At 38.6% G+C, this 20,779-nt stretch overlaps 1 protein-coding gene across 6 annotated transcripts in view; it reads left to right on the top strand.

The window, feature by feature from the left end:
* The window catches only part of CSNK2A2IP (casein kinase 2 subunit alpha' interacting protein), a 141,547-nt gene that overhangs the window by 46,989 nt on the left and 73,779 nt on the right, over positions 1-20,779 (top strand). The gene's annotated exons all lie outside the window — the stretch shown is intronic.

Here is a 20,779-nt window from a genome sequence, read left to right as displayed (position 1 = left end):
GTGGAAGGGGAGATGGGTGGGGAGATGGGGTGACTGGGTGACGAGCACTAAAGGAGGCACTTGATGGGATGAGCACTGGGTGTTATGCTATATGTTGGTAAATCGAACTGCAATAAAAACATATACAAAAAAATGGATTCCGTCTTTGGTGGTGAAAGTTGGAATAAATCTCTCACATATCTGTAGAGGGGATGAGGGAAATGAAGGGTTTTGCCTTCAAACAGATTAGAGAAGGTTTAATGTTGTCTTTATGGAGAATGAGGGAGAAAGAACCAAAGTAATCTTACTAAAGAATCATGGAAAATTTTGAAAGCCCAACTGAGGAATATTAATTTTTTATATCAACCCATGTGATTGATGTTTCTCCACCTAGCATGGAGAATGTACAAGGTGGATTCATCTGGGTTAGGGATTTGGCATTTATGTATGGACAAAGACATTTTAGAAAAAAGTAGAGTGTATAACAAGGATCAAATCAAAATAGATCAGAGGAATATAAATAGAGATATTAATAGACAAATAGATATAGACAGAATAGTATAGATAGACACAATGAGAGAAAGGAAAATGGTTTGAAACTCAGCAATATTTTTTAAAGTGTAATTACAGTAGCAGAATGACATATACAAAATTTTACGAGATTGTGGTCAGACAGTGAGATTTCTGAAGTAGTTTAATGTGATTGTTTGGTTTATTCTGTGGTAAAAGAAATATGTGGTTGAAATGGAATGGAGGAAAATGCTATTTCAGAAGTAATCAAATATAATTTCAGATGTAGTAGAATTTTTTACATGTAATATTGAAAATGTGGAATTCAAAAATAATAGTACAGTTTGGCCAGAGAGTAACAATGTTGAGCTGGGTGCCAAGGTTATTAGAAAATAAGTAAAAATGACCAAGAAATTGGTAGATACTACAGAGGGTCAGGAGGATTGAAGAACTGAAATGATGTAAGACACAAATGAGTAAGGAAGTAATATGAGGGGACAGGGAAGACACTGACACAGTGACACAATCTGCGATTACACATGGGGTGTGAGTAATGTGCTGCCTTTACCTCATAAAACGACCAGGGATGTGGCGTTCTCAGGGAGTAACAGAGTTAGTTACATGTCAGGTCACATGTATATTGGGACATAACCTCATCATAAGTTGAGGAAGATCTGTATTTTGCAAAATTAGCTTTTTAATTATTTATAACGATGATGATGATACCTAGGTTTTTTTGCATATTTTTTTTTAAAATAAAATACCACAATTTGAAGCATCTCAATTCCAAATAATAACCATTTCAATGCTAAATGTATAAAAGTAAGAAGTAGGCTGATAATATATAAATTGTCCATTCTCCTGTTAGATGCCACCTATTATTTATTCATAAAGCAATCCTTAATCTGGGAGCTGAGCCAGTAAATTGATTTCATTTTCATGACTTATAACAGTTTTGGATAAGGACCATTGTTATAACTTAGTAAAATTGGATAACTGTTTCCTGACAACCTACAGGAAAAAATACGATTTCCTATAATAAAACACTGAACTTCATCCAATTCAGAGAAATATGCTGAATTCATAAACAGAAAATTAAATCCTCTAATGTAGAATGAATATAGATATTATGGCCACTGGAATTGTTCTTAAACTTTAGCTCCTATTACTTATGCAAAATGTCCAAGGAAGATGAATGGCTCATTGTTGAACCCATTGAACAAAAAGCTTTGATTTCCAACAGTGATTTTAATCAAGACTTATTATATGATTTAGAATAAGATAGTTAAGTCCATGTTCCCGTTTCATCATCAGTGAACTAAGATGAGAAATATACTTTTTCTTTGTTCTTAAACTCTTAAAGTTGTAAAGAATAGTAATGCTGGTAACCCTACTAATATAAATGCAAAAATACAATAATTAAAAAAAATATTTAAATCCAAGCATCAGTTGGATAAATTAATCCTAAAATAAACTAGGAGTATACAGGATTAAATACTTTTAAATGCTGTATATGCCAAAATATATGCCAAAATGTTTCATCTTTCCCAATGCAACAAATTCCACCCAGGATGCTTACCGTTAGGAATAGAGGATGGCAGCATTTTGAATATGAAGAGAAACCATAGCTATCAGATCTAAGAGCTAAGAGGCTTTATTTAATGATTATAAGTTGAAAGCAAATCTGACCACAAAGTCATGAGATACAAGGAAGGACGTCTTGATTTGTCTATAACTAAGACTGTTATATATGGAGACAGATTAGTCTTTATTTGGAGTTGTCACTCTTATTCCATTATGGCAGGGAATATGACAAGTTTTCACAATCCTTTGCCTATTAATGTTTGATATCTGAAGGAGGCATGATGCCAAGTGAAATATATACTCATTTGTTTATTTACATTAAAAAAAAAAGAAATAGAAACTGCCCTAGGTTCTAAGGATACAAAGATGTGTCAGACAACCCAAAGAATTCAAGATCTGTCAAAGAAGAAAAGCATACAAAAATGTATAATGAAATACTAGCCTGATAGGACATTAGTGTTGATATATGTGGTGTTTTTGAATGAAGTCATTTTAGAGAGATGCATTCTCTAAAAATAGCATGAGGACTAAAAGCATTTTTTAAATACTTTTGAAAAAATTCTGTTACATAAGATTTTACTACTTCATTCTTGGGCCAAAATGGTTGTCTTGGGTTTTTCCTTAACATTGTTAGAAGATAATTTATTGGCTTTTGACATTTGTTTTTTTTTTTTTTTTTTAGTCTTTTTTTTTTTTTTTATTGGTGTTCAATTTACTAACATACAGAATAACACCCAGTGCCCGTCACCCATTCACTCCCACCCCCCGCCCTCCTCCCCTTCTACCACCCCTAGTTCGTTTCCCAGAGTTAGCAGTCTTTACGTTCTGTCTCCCTTTCTGATATTTCCCACACATTTCTTCTCCCTTCCCTTATTTTCCCTTTCACTATTATTTATATTCCCCAAATGAATGAGAACATATAATGTTTGTCCTTCTCCGACTGACTTACTTCACTCAGCATAATACCCTCCAGTTCCATCCACGTTGAAGCAAATAGTGGGTATTTGTCATTTCTAATAGCTGAGTAATATTCCATTGTATACATAAACCACATCTTCTTTATCCATTCATCTTTCGATGGACACCGAGGCTCCTTCCACAGTTTGGCTATCGTGGCCATTGCTGCTAGAAACATCGGGGTGCAGGTGCCCCGGCGTTTCATTGCATTTGTATCTTTGGGGTAAATCCCCAACAGTGCAATTGCTGGGTCGTAGGGCAGGTCTATTTTTAACTGTTTGAGGAACCTCCACACAGTTTTCCAGAGTGGCTGCACCAGTTCACATTCCCACCAACAGTGCAAGAGGGTTCCCTTTTCTCCGCATCCTCTCCAACATTTGTGGTTTCCTGCCTTGTTAATTTTCCCCATTCTCACTGGTGTGAGGTGGTATCTCATTGTAGTTTTGATTTGTATTTCCCTGATGGCAAGTGATGCAGAGCATTTTCTCATATGCATGTTGGCCATGTCTATGTCTTCCTCTGTGAGATTTCTGTTCATGTCTTTTGCCCATTTCATGATTGGATTGTTTGTTTCTTTGGTGTTGAGTTTAATAAGTTCTTTATAGATCTTGGAAACTAGCCCTTTATCTGATATGTCATTTGCAAATATCTTCTCCCATTCTGTAGGTTGTCTTTGAGTTTTGTTGACTGTATCCTTTGCTGTGCAAAAGCTTCTTATCTTGATGAAGTCCCAATAGTTCATTTTTGCTTTTGTTTCTTTTGCCTTCGTGGATGTATCTTGCAAGAAGTTACTATGGCCGAGTTCAAAAAGGGTGTTGCCTGTGTTCTTCTCTAGGATTTTGATGGAATCTTGTCTCACATTTAGATCTTTCATCCATTTTGAGTTTATCTTTGTGTATGGTGAAAGAGAGTGGTCTAGTTTCATTCTTCTGCATGTGGATGTCCAATTTTCCCAGCACCATTTATTGAAGAGACTGTCTTTCTTCCAATGGATAGTCTTTCCTCCTTTATCGAATATTAGTTGACCATAAAGTTCAGGGTCCACTTCTGGATTCTCTATTCTGTTCCACTGATCTATGTGTCTGTTTTTGTGCCAGTACCACACTGTCTTGATGACCACAGCTTTGTAGTACAACCTGAAATCTGGCATTGTGATGCCCCCAGATATGGTTTTCTTTTTTAAAATTCCCCTGGCTATTCGGGGTCTTTTCTGATTCCACACAAATCTTAAAATAATTTGTTCTAACTCTCTGAAGAAAGTCCATGGTATTTTGATAGGGATTGCATTAAACGTGTATATTGCCCTGGGTAACATTGACATTTTCACAATATTAATTCTGCCAATCCATGAGCATGGAATATTTTTCCATCTCTTTGTGTCTTCCTCAATTTCTTTCAGAAGTGTTCTATAGTTTTGAGGGAATAGATCCCTTACATCTTTGGTGAGGTTTATTCCTAGGTATCTTATGCTTTTGGGTGCAATTGTAAATGGGATTGACTCCTTAATTTCTCTTTCTTCAGTCTCATTGTTAGTGTATAGAAATGCCACTGACTTCTGGGCATTGATTTTGTATCCTGCCACGCTACCGAATTGCTGTATGAGTTCTAGCAATCTTGGGGTGGAGACTTTTGGGTTTTCTATGTAGAGTATCATGTCATCGGCGAAGAGGGAGAGTTTGACTTCTTCTTTGCCAATTTGAATGCTTTTAATGTCTTTTTGTTGTCTGATTGCTGAGGCTAGGACTTCCAGTACTATGTTGAATAGCAGTGGTGAGAGTGGACATCCCTGTCTTGTTCCTGATCTTAGGGGAAAGGTTCCCAGTGCTTCCCCATTGAGAATGATATTTGCTGTGGGCTTTTCATAGATGGCTTTTAAGATGTCGAGGAATGTTCCCTCTATCCCTACACTCTGAAGAGTTTTGATCAGGAATGGATGCTGTATTTTGTCAAATGCTTTCTCTGCATCCAATGAGAGGATCATATGGTTCTTGGTTTTTCTCTTGCTGATATGATGAATCACATTGATTGTTTTACGGGTGTTGAACCAGCCTTGTGTCCCAGGGATAAATCCTACTTGGTCATGGTGAATAATTTTCTTAATGTACTGTTGGATCCTATTGGCCAGTATCTTGTTGAGAATTTTTGCATCCATGTTCATCAGGGATATTGGTCTGTAATTCTCCTTTTTGGCGGGGTCTTTGTCTGGCTTTGGAATTAAGGTGATGCTGGCTTCATAGAACGAATTTGGAAGTACTCCATCTCTTTCTATCTTTCCAAACAGCTTTAGGAGAATAGGTATGATTTCTTCTTTAAACGTTTGATAAAATTCTCCTGGGAAGCCATCTGGCCCTGGACTCTTGTGTCTTGGGAGGTTTTTGATGACTGCTTCAATTTCCTCCCTGGTTATTGGCCTGTTCAGGTTTTCTATTTCTTCCTGTTCCAGTTTTGGTAGTTTGTGGCTTTCCAGGAATGCGTCCATTTCTTCTAGATTGCCTAATTTATTGGCATATAGCTGTTCATAATATGTTTTTAAAATCGTTTGTATTTCCTTGGTGTTGGTAGTGATCTCTCCTTTCTCATTCATGATTTTATTAATTTGAGTCTTCTCTCTCTTCTTTTTAATAAGGCTGGCTAATGGTTTATCTATCTTATTAATTCTTTCAAAGAACCAACTCCTGGTTCTGTTGATCTGTTCCACAGTTCTTCTGGTCTCGATTTCATTGAGTTCTGCTCGAATCTTTATTAACTCCCTTCTTCTCTTGGGTGTAGGATCTATTTGCTGTTTTTTCTCTAGCTCCTTTATGTGTAAGGTTAGCTTTTGTATTTGAGTTCTTTCCAGTTTTTGAATGGATGCTTGTATTGCGATGTATTTCCCCCTTAGGACTGCTTTTGCTGCATCCCAAAGATTTTGAACGGTTGTATCTTCATTCTCATTAGTTTCCATGAATCTTTTTAATTCTTCCTTAATTTCCTGGTTGACCCTTTTATCTTTTAGCAGGATGGTCCTTAACCTCCACGTGTTTGAGGTCCTTCCAAACTTCTTGTTGTGATTTAGTTCTAATTTCAAGGCATTATGGTCTGAGAATATGCAGGGGACAATCCCAATCTTTTGGTATCGGTTCAGACCCGATTTGTGACCCAATATGTGGTCTATTCTGGAGAAAGTTCCATGTGCGCTTGAGAAGAATGTGTATTCAGTTGAGTTTGGATGTAAAGTTCTGTAGATATCTGTGAAATCCATCTGGTCCAGTGTATCATTTAAAGCTCTCGTTTCTTTGGAGATGTTTTGCTTAGAAGACCTATCGAGTATAGAAAGAGCTAGATTGAAGTCACCAAGTATAAGTGTATTATTATCTAAGTATTTCTTCACTTTGGTTAATAATTGATTTATATATTTGGCAGCTCCCACATTCGGAGCATATATATTGAGGATTGTTAAGTCCTCTTGTTGAATAGATCCTTTAAGTATGATATAGTGTCCCTCTTCATCTCTCACTACAGTCTTTGGGGTAAATTTTAGTTTATCTGATATAAGGATGGCTACCCCTGCTTTCTTTTGAGGACCATTGGAATGGTAAATGGTTCTCCAACCTTTTATTTTCAGGCTGTAGGTGTCCTTCTGTCTAAAATGAGTCTCTTGTAGACAGCAAATAGATGGGTCCTGCTTTTTTATCCAGTCTGAAACCCTGCGCCTTTTGATGGGGTCATTAAGCCCGTTCACATTCAGAGTTACTATTGAGAGATATGAGTTTAGTGTCATCATGATACCTATTCAGTCTTTGTTTTTGTGGACTGTTCCACTGAACTTCTTCTTAAAGGGGAATTTTAAGAGGCCCCCTTAAAATTTCTTGCAGAGCTGGTTTGGAGGTCACATATTCTTTTAGTTGCTGCCTGTCTTGGAAGCTCTTTATCTCTCCTTCCATTTTGAATGAGAGCCTTGCTGGATAAAGTATTCTTGGTTGCATGTTCTTCTCATTTAGGACCCTGAATATATCCTGCCAGCCCTTTCTGGCCTGCCAGGTCTCTGTGGAGAGGTCTGCTGTTACCCTAATACTCCTCCCCATAAAAGTCAGGGATTTCTTGTCTCTTGCTGCTTTAAGGATCTTCTCTTTATCTTTGGAATTTGCAAGCTTCACAATTAAATGTCGAGGTGTTGAACGGTTTTTATTGATTTTAGGGGGGGATCTCTCTATTTTCTGGATCTGAATGCCTGTTTCCCTTCCCAGATTAGGAAAGTTTTCAGCTAGAATTTGTTCAAATACATATTCTGGCCCTCTGTCCCTTTCGGCGCCCTCGGGAACCCCAATTAAACGTAGGTTTTTCTTTCTCAGGCTGTCGTTTATTTCCCTTAATCTATCTTCATGGTCTTTTAATTGTTTGTCTCTTTTTTCCTCAGTTTCCCTCTTTGCTATCAACTTGTCTTCTAGGTCACTCACTCGTTCTTCCACCTCATTAACCCTCGTCGTTAGGACTTCTAGTTTGGATTGCATCTCATTCAATTGATTTTTAATTTCTGCCTGATTGGATCTAAATTCTGCAGTCATGAAGTCTCTTGAGTCCTTTATACTTTTTCTAGAGCCACCAGTAGCTGTATAATAGTGCTTCTGAATTGGCTTTCTGACATTGAATTGTAATCCAGATTTTGTAACTCTGTGGGAGAGAGGACTGTTTCTGATTCTTTCTTTTGAGGTGAGGTTTTCCTTCTAGTCATTTTGCTCAGTGCAGAGTGGCCAAAAGCAAGTTGTATTGGGAAAAAGAGAAAAAGAGAGGAGAGAAAGAAGGAAAGAAAAGAGAAAGATAAAAAAAAAGGGAAGAAAAAGAAAAAAAAAACGAAAAAAAAAAAAGAAGAAAAAGAGAAAGAAAAAGAAAGGAGAAAAAAAGGGGGTGGGGGAAGGAAACAAATCAAAAAGCAAAACAAAACAAAAATAAAAACAAAAACAAAAACAAACAAACAAAAAAAGAACCACCGGGGAGTATCTTCTGATTCTGTGTACTTTAAGTCCCTTGGCTTCTCCTGGAAGTTGTCCGTCTAGCTGGTCTTCTGGGGGAGGGGCCTGTTGTGCTGATTTTCAGGTGTTAGCAGTTGGGGGAGCTGCTGTGCCCCTGCCTGGTGCAGGGCTCAGTGGGGGTTGTTTGCCCCGTGAGGCCGCAGGAGGAACAGCCCCAGTGGCGGGGCAGCTCTGGAAACCTGGATTCAGCTCCGGCAGGAACTCCGTCTGCAGGGCCTGGAGGCTCCGGGGCGGGGCCGCTGATCTGCTCAGCTGGGGCAGGAGCGTCCTTGCTGTCCTGGGCCCTCCCGGCCTCTGCCTGTCCCGGGGGAGGCGGAATCCTGGGCTGTGTCCCGGCGCCCTGTGCTCCGGGGCCTGCGCTGGTGGATTCGCGCTCCCGGGCCGCGCAACCCCCTCCAGGGAGCTGCCGCCCGAGCCCCTCCGAGCTGCTCCTGGAACCGCGCAGCCCCCTCCGCACGGAGCCTCTTCCTCTGCCCGAGCCCCCCGAGCTGCTCCGGGACCCGCCGTGCGCGCTGCAGCCCTTAGGGAGCTCGGCGCACTCTCCTGGGCGCGCAGTTGCTGTTACTGTCCCAGGGAGCCCGAGGAGATCCTCGCCCTCCTGGGTCCTGCTCCAACTCCCTGCGAGCCCCTTTCCCCCGGGAAGGTCGGTGCAGCTCCTGCTCCTCCGGGACGGGGCTCTCCTGTCCTGGGGACACTCGCCCCGGCCTCAGCCCGGCTCCTCGCGGGGCCCCTCCCCCTTGGAGGCCTTTGTTCCTTTATTTCTTTTTCCCTGTCTTCCTACTTTGATAGAGGCGCGAACTCTTCTCACTGTAGCATTCCAGCTGGTCTCTCTTTAACTCTCAGGCCGAATTCATAGATTTTCAGGATAATTTGAAGGTTTTCTAGGTAGTTTGGTGGAGACAGGTGATTTGGAGACCCTGCTCTTCCGCCATCTTGCCCCTCCCCTCTCGGCTTTTGACATTTGAAAGAAATCGTATCTACATCCTAAAAAATATGTTATCCCTAATGCAAGGGGCTTCCAGGAACAAGTATCCAGAATGGATTGAGAAAAGTAGAGTAGCTGAATTTACCCACCCATTCCTCTCTTGTATCCAAAGCTTGGACACACTAACACAGCGTCTAATTTTTATGTCAGTCTTTCACTCCTTTTATTTATTCATTTGATAAATGTTTATTAAGTGCTTACCATATTCAGGGAATGTGCTGGACAGTGGCCTGGCAGTGGTGAATGAAATTTATGCCTCCTGATAGGAAAAAATAATACAATTGACACATAAGCTTGAAATTGATGTGGGATTTCAAATTCTTCATAAATTCAAGATAAGTAGGCCCAGGGTGCTAATCCAAGTTGAATTTCCACACCTGTTACAATCAGAAATGCTGGAAAAGTAGAAAAAAAAAGAATGGAAAATCTGCCCCAGTGTGTCTTCTGGCAAGGAGAATTACAAAAGTGAATTGAGAAGGAGAATAAACCAAGGAGCAGATCTTGCCTTTAGTCCCAGAACTGACCCAGGTTAATAAAATGTGACACGTAAAATACAGAAAATACACAATGGAATGAATGATCAAGAAATGAAATAAAGGGAAAAGTATAAAGCATCATATAGCAGAAATATAAAATGAAACATAATAAATATCTAAGAGTAGAGAAGTAACATTTGTCCTTGTATAAAATAAATGATAGATTACAAATTAGTGGTCAGATAATAAATGCTAGAGAAACTGGGTGAGAAATCCATTTGAGCTGACATAATTAAGTGATGCTTCAAAAAATTGTATTATCTGAACTAGGCCTAGAAAGGCAAGTTACTTCATTTAGCATTTAACAAATACTTGCTAAAACTCTATCATTTGTCAGCAACAAGACTCTTGGACTAGTAAAATGGAAAGTTGGGTTGAAAGAACTTTTCAGTCTGAACCACTCCCTGAAAGCTCTAATTTTATGGGTAAAGAGGTAACTCATAAGTGGCAGGAATGAAGGGAAAATGTGACATGCAGAACAATGGTTCCCAAGGATTTCTGTGTACTAACCTCTGGAGCCCATGAATATGTCATCGTATATAGCAGAAGGGACTTTGCACATGTGATTAAGCTAAGGACCTTGAGATGAGGCAATATTCTGGATTATTCAGGTGACCTTGATCTAATTTCATGGGTACATGAAATTGTAGACACTACCTTAATATGACAAGAAAGGGGGAGATGTGAATATGGAGGAATGGTCAAACAAATGTAATGTTGCTGGTTTGGAAGATGACAGAAGGAGACCACAAGCCAAGGAGTAGGAGTGACATCTGAAAATGGGAAGAGGAGCACAGCCCCGGGGCACCTTGATTTTAGCCTCGGGGAGACCTGTGTTGGGCTTCTAGCTTATGGAACTGGAAGATAAGAGATTCTTCTTGTTCTAAGTGCTAACTTTGTGATTTGTTGTATCGCCAATAGGAAACTAATGTAAAAGATTTTATGAAAAGGCTACAGTATGTCCATAATGCAGAGGGAAAAAATATCAAATGTTTTTGATGAACAAAGAATAAGAAGTTGGTAAGAAATTTGGCTGAGGTGATAGACGAGTAATAGAAGGCCAGTCAGTACAAATGGGTTGGGTTAAATTGTTGAGGGTCTTCAAATTTAGGCAAAACTGTTTTATTTATTTATCTGATTTTTTATATGGTGAAATTATTTAATAAGTTATCAAAAGTTCTTGGTCAGTATATAAATTTAAAGGAGAAAGAAAATTCAAAGTATACTATTTGAATTTTAACAAATCATTAAAACATAAATCATAAAACAGTCTTATAAAATTAATAGTATAGTATGCATGTTTAAGGAAGTATATTCTGATTATTTCACAAGAGATTAAATTCTTTTTTATACTTTTAAAAATAAAATTGACTCCAGCAAACTGTAATTATTTAATTAAAATATGACCATATGCATACATAAACTACATAATTACTTGAATATCAGCAATAACAATGAAATAGTAACCCTTTTGTTAATCATCCTTAGTTTATGTAGTTCTTGCAGGCCTATGTCATCTTGAAGAACATTTCATTAAATTAAAAAAATGAATATCTTCTAGGGACTAACGTAGGAACAAAGATACTTCTCGCAGAAAATTTTATTGAGAACAGATTTTACCATTACTGTAATGGAAGCATAAACTACTGGATAAAGTTAGCCTTATAGAAGAAAGATACATTTATTAGAATTGTCAAACTCCTAATGAAGAGTTAATGAAATCCTCAAATCCTGCTGGCTATATTAATGAAAAGACTCAAAAAAAAAAAAAAAGACTCAAATGCAGGAAGCTGTAATCTTTGCCATGTTTAAGAAGTGGCTAGCAAGTCCAACTCTGTAATGGAGTATATTAAATGGCTTTTCTTAAGGGAAAAAATAGCCAAACAGAAGGAAAAGGAAAAGGAGAAGGAGAAGATGAGGAACATGGAGGAGAGGAAGGAGAAGAACATAGGATTTCTAGGAATGTTACTATTTACAAAAGTATAAATTTGGGATCCCTGGGTGGCGCAGCGGTTTGGCGCCTGCCTTTGGCCCGGGGCGCGATCCTGGAGACCCGGGATCGAATCCCACGTCGGGCTCCCGTTGCATGGAGCCTGCTTCTCCCTCTGCCTGTGTCTCTGCGCCTCTCTCTCTCTCTCTCTTTCTCTCTCTCTGTGACTATCATAAAAAAAAAAAAAATTAAAAAAAAAGTATAAATTAACTTAAAAGCCCTGATTTATAGTTAAGTGAGCTCTTTTTTAAAGGTCTGGGTAATTTTGGGCCTGAGAAAAATGAGATGGAACAAATATTTTTCTCTGCTTTGGAAAAAAGGGGATCTGCTGTTTCATTTATTCTTTGGCAACTCATTGTAATATCACATGTGGTAACAGTGCACGTGGGTACACAGTGGGTTAAATGGAAATGTAGTAAGACCTGCAGATCCATAACCCAGGAATTGACTGCTTAAAAGACATTCTCCTCAAAATTCGTTTTAATTTTGGCCGGAACAATAAACATTTGAGAAATTTTGGCGATGTCCCATCCTGGTGAGGTTATGGAATAAAAGGGACCCTTATATGTTGGTAGTGGTTGTATAAATTGATACAGCAAGTTTTGAGAACGATTTGGCAATATCTGGTCAAGTTGATCAGGATCCAGCCTTCCACTTCTAAGTGCTGCATTTACTTCAGAAAAACTGTTGCATATGTGCACAAGAAAACATGCACCAGGGACTTCAGTGGACATTGTTGTTTATAGGGGAAAACAAAACAAAACAAAACAAAAAAAGGAAAACTAGAAAGAAACCTCTAAATATCCATTATTAGAAGTGGATATCTTTGTATCCAGCAGTCACAATAAGTAAAGAAAATAGACAAAAAAATGCTGAGAGAAAAAGGCAAATTCTTAATACGATACTTATTTAAAAATTTGAAACACATAAGAATAATATATGTTGTATATAAATAATATATGTATTTGTATGTGAAAAGTATAAGAACTTGGACAGAAAGGATACATTTCAGTTGTCTGGGATGTCACGAGGATGGCATAGAACAGACTGGATTAGGCTACAAAAAAGAACTTTGATCAAACCTTTACTGTTTTATGTCTTTCCACAGTTACCCAAAGAAAATGTGAAAGCATGTTTATTTAATCTGAGAGTGGGTACAGGGTATTTGTTAGATTACTTTTTCATAATTTTCTGTATTTTCAAATATAAACCAATTAAAAAATGAAGGATGATATTTTATTTCGCCATATAAACTAATCATCTCATGAATAATCTGGTAGTGGTTTTAATTTGGGTTGTTTTGTGTGGTTCTGTTAATTCTATTTCAGGCTCAGATCCTATTTTATTTTAGGCAGCTGGCCTGTATTCCTCCTTAGATTGTGTTCTTATAGCAGAAGTCTTTCCAGGACTGTCATGCATTTGATGATCCATTTAAGAAGCTATTTATCGAAGATTTTCAAATTTCTCTAGATATAGTCAGCAATATTTCTATTAGTTTTTTTCAAGATTAAATTGACTGCCCCAAATATGATTCATTAAACACAGCTCTGGAAGAATAAGGTCACCCTGAAAAAAATGTAACTATTCTGGACCAGCTAATGTGATTGATGGAGATAAATATGTGCCATTTCTGAGAAAGAAGACTAGCTTGTCATTAGAGATGATCTTAATCATCGATACCAAGGGATTCTAATGGGGGTGGCATTGTTCTTGCTTCTTCATTCTTGGGAGTGCTGTTGACCCCTTTAGCTTGCTTTATTACCATTCTTCACAATAAATCATTGGCCCATCATGGGCTGCCATTTAGAGAGCAATAATAATAATAGTTAACATTTAAAGAGCTTTTATTATTTGCAGTGCTGTAATCAGCACTTTACATGGATTATCTCATATCATTTTAACAACTTATGAGGAAGAAGCTATTATTATTTAACTTTTATAGATGCAGGAACTAAGGCTCACAGGGGTCCAGGAAATCTCAAAGAAAATAAAAACTCTAGGTCACTGACCACATAATTCTAAATTAAATTATAAGCACAAAGTATGTCATTGTAAGTTTGGTTAAGTGTCTTAGCAAAGAAAGTCTATCTTTTGATTGGCAACGAAATCTGGGAAAAAAGTGGGAAATGATGCTTGCTGGTGAAAGGAAAAGAAGAGCTATGGATATGTGGTAGGGGCCAAGAAACACATGGAAATTTCCAGCAAAGGGCAATAAGTTCTATTCTTTCCTGGTAACACTGGGAGATGAGTCTCACATACTTGGTGTATTTTTCTTCTTTTTTTCTATACAGCTTGAGGGTTCCTATGGAAGAAATCAAATCCTAGATAACCAGAAGCAAGACAAGTAATATCAGAAAGAAAATGGTGCACCTGGGATAGGTTTAATATGTGCCTGGCATCTATTCAGGGTAGTGTAGGTGACTGACTATGCAGGAAGGGTGTGGGGCAGGAAGTGTGCGGGGCAGGTACACAGGGGAATGGCAGCAGGGCACACAGGGGAATGATCAGAAGGCTAAATAAACTGGGGGGCCTGGATGGCTCTGTGGGTTAAGCACCTGAGCCTTGGTTTCAGCTGAGGTCATGACCTCGGGGTGGTGAGGGGGAGGCCAGCGTGCGCCTCAGCTCGGCGGCACAGTCTGCTGGAGACTCTTCCCCACCTCCCCTACCTCCTGCCTGCTCCCACATGCGCTGGTACAGTCTCTCAAATAAATAAAATCTTAAAAAACCAAAACCAAAAGGAAAGCTAGATAAGTCAATAGAAAGTGACGTGCTGCCGGAGTCTTATGCAGGCAAGGAGAGGAAAAGGATTCTCAGATGGAGTGAACACATTTCATGGACTGAAATAATTTGGAAATTCTCAATATTCACATGAAGTTTGCATATTTAATATTGCATAAATATTAGAGCAGGGCAGTTAATGGAAACTTGTCTCTAGCCCAGGCCCAACTGGAACAGATTTACATGAAAAAAGGATCTGTTTTCTTTAAACTTTAGTATGTTGATACCCATTGCACCCTCAGCCTTTTCTCTCTTGAGAAAGCTTTCCCGCCTTTCCATTTACTCTTCCTTTCCTCTCTTCCAGAAACCTGGATTTACCGTCTATTAATTATCCAATATAACGTTCTCGTTCTATACTATTCTGCCCTTGCTTGTGTAAATACTTTTTTGCTCCTAATTTCAAAATTGGTCTTTTTTGTCTCTTAGCTCTTCATCTGCCCGTCACTTCTTCCTGTGTTCACATTTTACCTGCATGCCTTAATTTCCTTTCTTAGATCCCCACTTTGCTTTTCCCACCCTCTCTCCGTCCAGGGAGATGGCCCTCCATGGACCATGCATCAAGAGGCCCTCTTACTATCCAGTGGCTTACTGCAGGAGCCTGCTGCGGGGGACCAGATGGGGGGAGTGAGTCCAGTCCTTTGCTCCTGGACCATGGCCAGAGTTCCTGTCCTAGGAGCTCTCCACGAAGGACCCCTGCTTTGGCTTCCCGAGACCACACTCCCTTCCTCAGTTTTGGTCTAGGAAGAGAGAGCACAAGCAGGGTGAGGGGCAGAGGGAGAAGCAGGCTCCCCGCTGAGCAGGGAGCCCGATATGGGGCTGGAGAGAGCATGACCTGAGCTGAACATAGATGCCTAACTGACTGAGCCACCCAGGTGCCCTATCATTACTTTTTTATGTGTAAAAGTAGAAGAAAGTAAGCGTAAAATGGGTTTATGATACAAAAATACCAATATAAAAATCCAAAATAAATAGCTGTCATGATTATGTAGCTTTGAATTTGAAACTTAAACAGTAAAATTCTATCCAAAACTAGAAGCAAAAGAAGAAAGTGCAGGTAGTTACTTATTTACTGCAGGTTGATTATATGTACTTTGAGTTTAGATTAAATAAGTACAGTTTACTAATATTTTCAGGCATGGGATATGGGAAGAACAGTTTCTTTAAATGTTATCTATAGAAGATTTATCTGGCAGTTGAACTTTTCCATTTCATTCGCCTGTCATCTCGTTAAATGTGAAGAGAGAGTTTTTTGAAATATGTGATGTTCTAAAAGGGGCAAAGAGACACTCTATGTTGAATGGTCAGATCTCAAGGAGTATTTTGTCCATATTTAGCTTTAGATAGAAGATTGAAAAATTTTAAGTTGGAATTCTTAAACAGATGGTCACTGCTTCATTGGAATTGATATTAAAATACCAAATCATACTATGATACTGATGTTTTCAAATAACATTATACATCTTTTTTTAGCTAAAAGGTATTTTCTTCCAAAGTCAAGCAAATACACCTGTGTTATTGAAGTTTTTGCTTCTGATGGTCCCAGAAAAGGAAAAAAGCTGTACACAGTGTACAGTATTTAAATTCCATACTTGAGACAGACCCATGCCGCCATGCAATTGGCCACAGAATTGAGTTTCTGTCACGGAATTTGCCCTGTGGAGATCACCATGCGGCTCCACTCTCATGTGGCCGAGACACAGGCAAGGGGGAGCTTTGCATTTGCTTTGCCTTGGCTCTGGCTTAGGAAAATTGCTCCGGCAATTGCTCTCTGTAGCATGTAATGCTGTTAGTTCCTACTCCACTGCTAATGGTCTCCCACCCCCGAGCAGACCACAAAAAGGATGGACGAAGGAAAAACTACTACATCTCCCGATACTATTGCCCCGTTTTCAGTAGAGGGGGGCATCTTTTCAGTCCTGCCCCCCCATGCTGTGTGGATTCGAGGAAGCCAGCGTGGGACCACCTACTCAGGGCTGAGCCAGGCATTCCCCAGCTTTGTGCCAACATCCTCCTTCTAATTCAGATAGATTGTACGTTTCAGGAAGAAATAAAGTGAAGCCTTTAGAAAAGGTAGGAAAAGGAAGGGGGATTCTGGAATGCATTTATGCAGTTCACGTAATGTTTTTTATGATAAACATGTGAATATGTATATTTTATGTTTTTAAGGATTGAAACAAAATAAGATTCTGCTATTAGATTCAAGCGAGCAAAGTGAGGAGCTGACTTTAAAATTTGATCCGCTTCTTGGTGTCGTATGCAGTATTTACATTGATCTCCTCTCGTTTTTGGTGGCACGGTCACCGCATCTGATGGAGGTCAGACCCACATCACGTCCACCCACAGGTGACACAGGTGGCCATGCAGGCTGAGAACATAAACTTTTTTTTTTTTCATAAGCAAAGATTATTTACTGTAAAGGATGCGGGGAAATACCATGGAATGAATTTACTTTTATATGTAATGTATTAATTTTTAAATATACATTAAAGCAGTACATTCAGTAGGACAGAAAAAAAAGCAATTTATTCACCAGTACTAGATTCACTTCTTAATGAGCACCTTGTTGAGAGATAAAAAATAGAAAAAAATGTCCTGTCTATTTAGTTTTCACATAGACAGTGTGGTTAGAAAGATGTTTTTCCTTAAAGAAATAAAGACGGTAGATGGAGGTCACTTATTTTTATTGTTCACTACAAGGGAGACTGCTCATTTAACGGAACTCTGTAATGAAGTTCAGTTTTCTTGTCATCAGACCAATTTGTTGGTTTTTTTTTTTTCTCAACTTGGCCTTATGGAAATAGTAATCTCTCAAAGTTTGTGCAGAAGGAACAAAAAAGAAGTGTAAAGACTTTTCTCCCAAATCAGCTGATTAATCTCATAGAATAAAAAAAAAAATTGAATTTGCTTTGGTAATCTGGAACCAAGTCAGTGCCTGAACAGGTCCTTGAAACTATCACTACCACAAAGAAAAGAACCTTACCTATTTTATTTTATGTGGAATAAAACCCTGTTAATGTTCCATACAAGGAAACAGTCTAAATTATCTGCCAAAATGTGTGTGTTCATGGTCACCCATTGTGAGAGGGGTTCCTGTGATCTGGGAGCTGCCTACATACTATACCAGATGCTTCTATTCCATCATTAAAATGTGCCAAACTGTTCATCCCAAAGATTGGAGCACCTAACAAGTTAACAGGAGGATTCCTGTATATCTTGTTGTTTTGGTGGATTTATTGGTGGAACCAGTTTTCTTTAGCAAATATATAAATTTATCATAACTTCAGACCCCTAAAAGTGATTCAGAATAAATCAGCCGTGACCATTACTGCTAACTGAGACCATTGGAAAGGGGCCCTGGAATAGTGTAATTAGTTGCCATTACGTGGCTGCAAGCCTGCACTTTTCCTACTGACTCTGACCCACTGCCTAGCTTAAGTAAGTTTTTGCACGCAAACTCATGATAATTGATCCCCTTCTGTGTCAAGTGTCTTCATAACTTTAAAAATTGAAGATGCACAGTGTCTCAAGTGGTTTGAGTAGGCAATTTTATTCCAATTTTATTATCACAATGGGTCCATAATATGCATGGAGTGTCCTTTCTGATTAGCCATGCCTGAACAGTTATCCACTCCATTTCCATGTTCTTCTGTTCTCCCCTCCTGTTCCTTTTCTTCCAACCCAGGCTTCCCCTTATTTTCTGAGGAAACAGAAGAGGCTGCTTGCAGAAATCAACTAGCTACTCAGATTAGTTGCCCAGAATCAGGATTGGCTAAGGCAGTGTGGTGTTCCCTGCTAAATCAATTGTCTTTATTACACATGAAAATGGTTTCTGTGTCTCATTTCAGGGATTGGGGGGAAAATGTCTAGGTGACTAGGTACAAGTGAAAACTTTGTTCTAAACATTAGAATTGCAGAACGTGAGTGTTTTGTGTTGTGTTGGTCTCAGCCTATCAATAGTGACGGCCCTTGTTGTGATGAGCACTGAGTGTTACATGTAAGTGATGAATCACTAAATTCTACTCCTGAAACCATTATTACATTCTATGTTAACTAACTAGAGTTTAAATAACATTTTGAAAAGAAAAAGAAAAGAGTGATGCTATTGCCTAGCAATGCCTGGGGCTCCTTCCTGGCCTTTGTGATTTGTGGTGAGCCCCCCTGAAGTTTCTCTGACTAGAGTCAGTGCTGTGGCTCAAATGGGTCTTGTGATTCTCCTTAGTGCAAGACACGCCTCAGCGACAGCCATCAGAGAGCTTTGATAAAACAAGGCTTATTACTCACAAATCCTGCAGGGTATAGGTCATGTTCATGGCCACACAGCAACGTTCAGGCAGAGAGAGAGAGAGAGAGAGAGAGAGAGAGAGGGAGAGAGGGAGTGCTCACTCAAGGATCTAGATAGAGTTCTGTCTCTATTGGGGTCAAGGGCGAGATTCCTAGTGTTTTTTGGGTTAACTCTTCATTAGTGAATTTAAAACACAAGAGCAGGAATTAAAGCATGGGAAAGGAAATGCGGGTCCCTCTAGCAGTCAGAGATCTAGGTCACCCAAAGCTTTCTAAAAGGGGAGCTTCACAAGTAGGACTGCCTGACTCTTTATCACGTTGTGTAAATGGCAATATGTTTATTTGAGGTGGATGGCTTTGAAGTAGATACCTTGGCAATCAACAGTTTAACGTCAAGTACTTGTAATACAATCAAAACTAATTGTCAGGCCCTTATACTACAGTGAGGCAAGTAGGAAAAAAAACTAGCTTATATAGCAGAAAAGTGATAAAAAATTATTCTTAGGTCAAATTGTAGCACACATGCACGATGCTATACAGAAGCTGAATATAATTTAAGGATCAAGTTATTTACTTATGAGATCATTTTGTTTCCTTTGGGTTCTTTTTTTCATATTTCTATTTTTTCTGTTTTCTAGTAGTCAGTGGTCTTGTCTTTAATTGTATAATGGGATGTATATTATTCATTTTATTGGTCACTTATAAAATGAAACAAAAATTCAAATCATCCTTTACTACAGGGACAGTTATACAAGCGGTGATAATATCCAACTTCCGTGACTAATGCATCAGGAAGATGTATTTTTAGCTGTCCTAGGACCATTACCTCAGTCTGAATTAGGACCATTGTGTGTCACAAGAAGCCTTTCACCCAACAGTAGTTAAGAAGTCCTATCTGGATAAGTCCATAAATCAAACTCTTAGTCTTCAAGAGAAAGAATCCAAATTTTGTCACAAAATGAGCAAAAACATATGGGTGTTCATTTTATTTCATGGAAAAACATGGTTCACTGATCTTTTCCCCAAAAGACTCTGGAAATGGAATCATGAAAAGCACTTGGGCAGTAACTTTAATCAAATTGCAAAGTTAGAATATCCCGAAGATGACCCACCCCCACATATTTCCAAAATTGGGAGGGTTTTCTTTTATAAATAGTGAATTATCCCCATAAATGAAAAGGATCTGTTCCTTTGCAGCACATGCAGAAATCAATGGAGGTATGTGAGAATCAGACCCATACTTGAGATCACCAGGAGTCTGACATTTTAAAGGTCTAGTTACAGAAGCCCAAGCCTGCCTTCTTAGATTTATCGCAGGGTGAACCATTGGCCCATTCATGAAATTCTCCTTCCATCAAAGTCCTTTAAAGAACTTATCTTTTGTGCTGATTGACAACTGTTCAATAAATGTTCAAAAAGATTTTTCATGAGATTATAGATATTGGTTATTACCTCTAAAACTTGTCTTTTCAGATTAAATATAAACTCTTCCTATAAACTTTCTAATTTTATTCTGATTTATTGTCTCCCATCCCTGTTGGGGGATGTGTAATCTAAGTATGAATTTAATATTATTAAATGCTGCCATTTGATTACTTCCTGGCTTCATGGACAAGAAGTCACAATGAGTTCTTAGCATAGTGGCTTATTGTATGAGTTTTGGTGATAAACACTTTGGTGCCCAAGGTTACTCATCTATAAAATAATTTTGTTAGTTCAGAGAGATGGAGCAAAACAAATAGCAATGGAATAAAATGTTCATGTTGTCTTAAAAAATAAAGCTATTTCCTATTTTAACTGCTGATTAAGCAAGGCATATTTAGTTTTTAAAATTATAAGTGTTTGTGGTATAGTATTGGAAAATAGGCTTTTGTTCCCTTAAATTATCTACTGCAAATTTCCTTATATATGTAATTAAATATATTTCTATATTATATTTATTGCTCATTTTTAAATGAATAGGAAAGATAACTTTTTATTATAATTAGGATGAAAATTTTCTCTTTATTCGATCTAGGAAAATATCAAAATATGAGGTCAGATTAAAAATATTTTAGGGGGCAGCCCGGGTGGCTCAGCGGTTTAGCGCCACCTTCAGCCCAGTGCGTGATCCTAGAGACCCGGGATCTGGTCCCCCGTCGGGCTCCCTGCATGGAGCCTGTTTCTTCCG

Source organism: Canis aureus, chromosome 35, assembly GCF_053574225.1.
Source record: "Canis aureus isolate CA01 chromosome 35, VMU_Caureus_v.1.0, whole genome shotgun sequence".
Classification (NCBI taxonomy): domain Eukaryota; kingdom Metazoa; phylum Chordata; class Mammalia; order Carnivora; family Canidae; genus Canis; species Canis aureus.
This window is presented reverse-complemented; position numbering and strand designations above follow the sequence as displayed.